The sequence below is a fragment of the Alligator sinensis genome, unplaced genomic scaffold, assembly GCF_000455745.1.
Source record: "Alligator sinensis unplaced genomic scaffold, ASM45574v1 scaffold262_1, whole genome shotgun sequence".
NCBI classification, from domain to species: Eukaryota; Metazoa; Chordata; order Crocodylia; family Alligatoridae; genus Alligator; species Alligator sinensis.
The window spans coordinates 3,817,966-3,825,607 of NW_005841904.1; positions in this window are offsets into that span (position 1 = coordinate 3,817,966).

Here is a 7,642-nt window from a genome sequence, read left to right on the forward strand (position 1 = left end):
TTGTGCACACCTAACAGTGCTAACATTGCATGGCACTTTGTGGCACCCTTGAAAGGATCTTAAGGCATTCTAGGGTGCTGTGACACCCTGGTTGAGAATCACTGTTTGAAACCCTTCCCCTTCAGGCCTTTAAAGTTCTGTTATCTTCTGGTTTCTGTTTAACTTGTAAAAACATTCTTGCAGTAGTATTAGTAGCTTTAAGAAGCTCTGGTGATTACACCTTTAAGATCTGGAGTGTTCTGTAATGCACAGCTAAAAAGAGCTTCTCTATCAAACTTGGCAACAAGCTTCTCTATCAGACTTACCAAACTTGTAGAGATTGGCTTGTTGGAGCTTCGAAGGAGAATTCTCAGACTGTACTCACTTGATTTTACTGTTATATACTTGTCTGGTTCTTTTTATCCAGTTTAAGCCATTAACTGAATGTCTTGCTTGTAACTTGGCATGTCTACATGTGCATATTAATATATATTATTGTGATGCAATGAACTCTGGTGCTTATTTTTTTGCTCTGGGTGCACTGTTTGCATGGTGAACCGCAGCCCACTAAGCCCGGTTGGAGCAGCCCTGACTGGCAAGGGACCCAGGGTTCCCCGCCTTCCCCCAGCCCCCCAGGCTCAATGTGCTGTGGAGGGGCTGGCTGGGACATGGGAGTGCTTCAATGTAGGCATGAGGCTGGCGGGGCACGGCGACCACCCACATGCAATGGTGTCGGCGTTGGGGCAGGGGCATGGCAGCAACAAGCGGGAAGCTCCTGCAGGCAGCCGTGGTGGTGTCGGTGGTGAGGGGCGGTAGGGATCACTGACTGGTGATTGGTGACCACACACGGACGCTGCTGGCAGTGTTGGCGGTGGCCAGCGGTGATTGACGACCGCCCACAGGCACCTCTGGCAGCGTTGGCAGCAACCAGGCTCAGGGGGTGCACTGCCAATCTCAGGGGGTGCACATGTACCCGTGTGCACCCCCTACACGTCACCAATGAGTGTAGAGCTAGCTGGCAGGCAGCCCTTGCACTGAAGCACCCTCATGTCCCAGCCAGTCAGGGCAACATCTACACATGCACTGCTATGGAATAAAAAACTCTGCAGCAAGATAGCACTTGTATTTACAAGTACTGTCCTACTACAAAGTAAATTAGTTTACTCCAACCCAATAAGGGTGCACATGTAGACATGTGACATTTACTGCACAGCTAATTAGTCTACTGTGCAGTAAATGTCTTGTGTAGATGCACCCACTGGGTATCAAGAATAATTTATTTTTTCTCTTTCTCTCTCTCCTTCTCTTCATTTTCCTACCATTTTCTCTCCATCAAAATTCCCTTCTCTTCCATCTCCTCCTTCTGTGTAACTTTCTACAGTGCTACCTCATCTTACTGTCCTTTTGCACAGGACTAAATAAGTTGCATGGCAGGAGATCAGGCTTTCTGTCTGCTGCTCCCTGGGTCATGCCGTTACTCCTCTGGAGCTGTCTTCCCATATTGTGGGGCAATAAGAAATCACAGGAAACAAGACAGGGAGGGCCCTGTCTGTAGGGCTAATTATGTCCACTGGTCAGCAAGCAATCTATGTTGGCACAGTTCAAATAGGTAAAAACCCACTATAATATTTATTTCCCCTATTTTACTGTAAGCAGCAAGCAGAATGTTTTGGATGTGATCCCTTTTGCAGGGGTGCTGTGACAGTTGGTCATTAGCAATTAATTCTTCCTGGTCAGGGAGGAGAAACCTCACTTTAAGGGGGCCATGTGATATATGGTTAAGGAATAGCAGATAACCAGCCATACTGTTTTGTAACTGGCAATTTAGATTGTTTTTACCCCATTTGAATGAGGAAGGAACAAGAGAAGAAGCTATTTCAAGGCAGGTCATTTCTCAAAGGAGTGAGGGTGATAGAACTTTTGAAGGCTTCTTTCTATAGACAGCTCTTTGCATTTTTGTAATCACCCTATTTTTTGTAATGGCATTCTGATAGCCTGTGTCTTTGAAAGTCAATCCTAGACCTTGTTTGAGGAAGAGGCATTTATTTATAAATAGGAGATATTTTCCTGATTTGTAAACAGGAGGTAGCCTGGAGATTCAAAAGTTAGGTCTGAGCAACAATTCAAGGGATGCTAGCATTCTAAATGCTGGGAAGTGTTTGGTTTTTGCTACTTGTTTTTGTTCACCATACCTGTTTGTTTTAGAGGGGGCTGGTTTAATAGTATGACTGGAGAAATTTCTGGTTAACAATTACAGTTGAGGTATAGTGGTGAGTATGATTAGTGCACATGCAAATTAATTCTAGATTTGCCTGGATGCAGGCTACTAAACAACTGTTAGGAAATTTCATTCATGTGTCCTGGCCTTCTCTCATTCCTAAATTTAATACTTAACTGTGTGGGGAAAGTGAGATTAGTTTACACAAACACTTCTATGCAACAAAACTTATTGCAAAACAGGGATGTTTTGGTTTTAGCTGCATGCTCCACTGGGGAGAGATTCATAGACTATACATACAGATTTGTCATTCCTTACTAAAAGATATCTCTGGGGCAGAATACACAGCAACTATTGAGGACCAACAGCTAGATGTATATATGTGGGTCTGTTGGTGGGGAAATATGTTGTATATGTTAGGGATGGGGAGAATAGCTTTTCCAATTGAAGTTTAGGGGTTCATTTAAGAAGTACTATTACCTGTGTTAAAATTGGATCAAGACACCTTTCTTAACCCATCTGTTCCATGTGTTGCGGGGTCTTCAATGAACAAAAAAAGTCAGAGCCTAAGTTTCATGCCTGATTTGAAAGATGGAACCTCCAGCAACAGTGGCCCCTAACAGTGTGTCAGGGTATTGATTCCATGATAGTTCAGAGAGAAGATTGCCCCCTACTGAATCATCAGTACCATTTCTTACCCCACATGTTTCCTCAGAGGTCTATTTCCTGGTTATACCTGAGCCCCTGTTCCCTTTATGGTCTCTTAAGTGTAACCCCTTAAAGTGTTGGGCTTTTTACCCTTACCTTTTTTATAGTGCAATTCTCTTTCCAGAGTGGCATGTGCTTGCCTACAGAACTTTGTGCATCATCTGTACCTGCAGAACCCTGAGGTCTGACTGGGTTCAGGCAGCTGCAGTTCTTTCCTGTGATTGGCCTCATGGTTGCTTAACAATACAGTATTTAGAGACAGAAACAGAAATCTTCAAAACAAGTCTTCATGCACATTTATCTTGTGTAAAGTCATTATGTCAGCTATGTCTTTGATTCCTTTTTCTAGACAACTCCAAACTACCTTCCTTCCCTTCTCTTGAGAGAATCCCATTTTCTATGATGCACTCAGGTCTTTTCCTGTAATGGGATTCTCTTTTAACAACTCAGTTTTGGGGGAGAGGTGGTTTCTCTCAAGCCGAAACTTCCTTCCTGCTTGTTTTTCCTTGCAGTTCCCTATCACTTAAACCAATGTATTCATACAATTCACATCTCCATAACCAAGTCAACACGGAGCATTCATAAATTACTATGTAGCAGCTCCAATTCTGTCAGTCTCCCATCCAAATATTGACCAGCCTTGTCCCTATTTAGCACATGAGATCACAGTCCAAGATGGTATGGTTGTAAAGTCATTAAAACATTTCTGAAGAGAAAAGTGAGATTGCATTCTCTATCACACTAAAACTAAATCTATAATTGATTTGATGTTCTGCATTTGGCTACTATCTTAGTTAACCCGCTGCTGTTTGCTGGAGAGATTGGAAGTTTTAAAATTATTTAGTGGCAGCTTGACAGTCCAGTGGTATGGCAGATTTGGTGATTCCTTCAATCTTCACCTTGGAAATACTGGTTAAGCAGCACTTTCAGCTCTCATAAAGAAAGGGCGGGGGGGATTTTTTTTTTTTACTTTTTAGCTAACACTCAACAACGTTGAGCAGCAAAGTAGTGCTACTCCAGGACACTTGAGGGAAGTGGTGAAATAAAAAGCTATAATAGGAATTTCCTGATGGGATCTTCTTTTCTCCCTACCTTTTTCTTAAGTGCAGAGCAACATTAGTTTCTACAGCACAAAGGAAAAGGGTCTGCAAGCAATAAAATTCTGATCCAATTGAGAAGGAGCTGTTACATGTTGGGTCTGAATCCATTTTAAAATAAGTTTATTGTTCTACACCAGACTGTTTACAGTCATTATGCTTTGCTGAGTAACTAGCATACATATTCATTTCCATAAGATAACTGTACTATCCTCTGTCATATGCTTCCTTGAATTGATTGTTAACAGAAGAGAAAACTCAGTGTTAATACTGTACACGTCTACAGGGCTTATCGTTGGAGCATCTTAAAGCACAAGGATCTTAACAGGGCAATATGTTATTGGATAAAGGCCAGTTGCTAGCATACATCCCATTTGTTTGTTCTCAGCAATATAGCTGATAAGTTTATCTTGGCTTGTTTCTTGGTCCTTTTATTTAAAAAATGATAGCAAAACATTCAGGCAGCCACCCTTCTAGCTTATTTTCTATAGTCGCAGACAGCACATGTTTCTTTGAGAACCTATGTAAAACCTGGCTTCTGATGCCATCATAATTTAGCCAAAAAATGTCATGGCTTCCTGGTTCATGATATCTAACTGTCTGCACCTGTGTTCACTGAAGTAACATCAGGCCATTGATTTGGGGCATATTTTTGTCTGGAAAATACTATCACTGAGCACCCCTACTGTGCCCCCTTTTTAGGTAGTCCTGGAGGTAAAATTATTGCTGTAAACTCTGGGATAGACTATAACATTATATAGCCATAACAGAGGCCTTCATTATGATTTGGCAAGCCCTGGTTGCTGAAAACAGTTGTGCTTTGTCATTGAAGTGGCATGTAGGTGAATGAACAGAACGCTGCTGAGATCTGACTTAAAGTTCATATCTACATAAACTGCCAAAGGAAACAACGGAGCTTGCGTACAAGTTTAGAAAGTGGATCAGTGTCTCCAAATGGTTGAAATGCTTCCTCCTTATCTCCCACCCTTGGCACTGCTGTGATGTCAATAATGGCTGATCTTGCATTCCAGATTCTTTACAGTACACAGGCACACTGGGAAGAAAGAGGATATTTTAGTATGTTAGGTTTCCTTGAGTTTTGCTGAATTCTACGCAGACCTTTAAAAATGGTCTTTAACCCAGTTTCTGTGGCTTAATTGACGCTTACTGCATTTGTTGGTTTCCTCTTGCTATTAACAGAGATTGTTATGCTGTGATTGGGTTGTCCCAGTTGGCACATGCTTGCCTTCAAACATCTTCCTGCTTCCTGGCAATGTTGGTAAAGAAATGGCTTACAAACATGCCACAGTTGCTAGAGAAGTTCTGAGGTAAATGGCACAGGCATAGGAGTGGATGAAAATCAGGGAGGCTGACCTTGTTGATGTCCATTCAGACAGGAGGGAAATGGATTCCTTCCCTAGTCTCTGTAAAAATAAAAGCAGAACAAAAACAGAAACAAGCAAAAAAACCCCAAACCATAAAACATATAACCTTTTTATTCATGAAAGAACCAACACTGCTTGATAAACTCAGCTTTTAGAGCCTGTACTATGGGTGTCTCACTTCAGTTCTCCAGGGAGAGTAGCATCCCTTTTTGGTTACAGAATGCAATCCTGTCTAGTTAGGTTCTCAGGGAATGGGAAAAGACACTGAAAAAGTGCTTTGTAGATACTTGTCCATCAGTGACAATGACTTTATACTGACCTGAGTTGTTACTTCAGGCTGACAGTTTTTGGGGAGCATCATTTTATTTTTTTCCAGAATAGGCTGCATGGTCCAGCTCAGTCCCAGTGGACTTTTGCCCATGGTGTCCTCTTATGGACTGAGTGCTGAGACTCTGAAGTAATGAATGTTTTTTGTTCCCCCCCCCGGCCCCCTTTTATCAGAAGAGGAAAGGGGTTAGTGTGGTAGGACTCAGTGGAGGGGAATGATGGTGATGTGATAACAAAAATAATCTATTATTCCAGCACATCCCTTAAAAATATGTAAGACATGCTATCAATGGATATGTTTACTATACAGTCTTGGCAGCTGCTGCAGTAGATAGGAGAAACTGCTGTGTGCATCACAGTAGGCCAAGAGGGCAGAGTCCATTTCCTTAGGTTGCTGTCTGGGCAGCAAGGAGAGTGTGTCCCCTCAGCACGGGGAGGTGCACACCGCCGGGGCAGGGAAGCTCCAGGACAGTCGCTCCCTCCTGGCTATCAAGTAAAATTGGCCACCCTCAAAGGAACTGAAAAGTCATTGAAGCCAGGTCACAAGGCTGCTTACAGAAAGAGTTTGTGCCAATGAACCACTGAGGGAGGATCTGTGACCTTTCTCACAGAAACTGAAGCACAGCGACAGGACTGCAAATGAAAAGGGGCCTATTTTCCTGTATCGGATTCTTCAAAAAAGGGAAGAGATTGTGTTTTATGCAACAGTGTGGCAGCATTTTATTAGTACACTGGGCGTTGAGGTGCCAGGAGGCAGGTCTTCATACAAATGATGAGAGCAGCAGGGGTTGACTCTTTATAACCCATCCATTCTTCATACTTCCCCACAGCATCCCAGTGTTGAGTTCTGCCATGCCTGTCTCAAGAAGTTCATTCTTGCATCACCAAGCCTCTGGCTATCTTCACAAGTTGCAGCCTAGTCTTCATTTTTTTTCAGCTGTCCTGCATCCGTGAAAGAGAAAAGTAACCTGACCTCCTCTTTGAGTTCAGGGGAAAAACAATGGAGTGGAAAGACACATTTGACTACTGAGAGAAGTGCTGCATTGCTCTCTATAGTATCACTAGCAACTACTGTAAGATACTTAAAGCTGAGTTCCACTGTCGATACAACTAACCTTTCTTCAGAGCTAGCATGCAGCTGAAAAACCCCTTTTAATTTGGAGAAATTGTGAACAAATCACTCCAATGTTCAGTTAAAAGGAAGTGTGTCCTCTCTGTGCTTCAATCATCATGTTTACATTTGATAAGCCTATATAGTTAATGCTTTGGAGAGAAGGTGCAGTATAAGCATGTTAGTGTAGACTAGAGGATACGCATGTTTATTCAAGAACCCATCAGTTAGAGCCACCTCACTTTAATGGTGCAATGAGAGAGAGAGAGAGAGTAAAGTTTGGCATCTTTCATTGCGGTAACGATAGGTCACAAAATCAAGGACTTGAGTTAGGAAATCTCAGAAGCTAAGGTTTCCTCACAATGCCACCTTGCTCAGATGTGATGTATTCTGTTGTCAGTTTTCCTCCTTAAAGGTAAACCTTAATGCTTCATTACCTGTCCTACAACCATTCGTTTTACAGCTTTTTATAGAGTTATTGCAGTGGCCGAAGGCTCCCCTAATGTCTGTGAATCTTAATTTGAGCTGTCCCCTATGTACAAATGCTTGGTACTTCGGCATTAGCAGTCTTTGTGCATTTCAAGCAGTATGTGTAGTTGAGGGTGCGAGTGCCAAGGGGTGTTTGGGTTAATGGGATGGCTGGAGACAGGCGAGGCTCCCGCGCCAGGATTCCGGGCGCCTCGTGGCTGGCAGAGCCGGAGAGGCGCAGGAGGCGACGGGCTGCTCCACGGGGGCTGACAAAGGGGCCTCCCTTCGCCCACCCCGCGGTCACTACGGCCGGAAAGCGGGGAACGTGCTTCGGCCTCCCCTCCCCGCC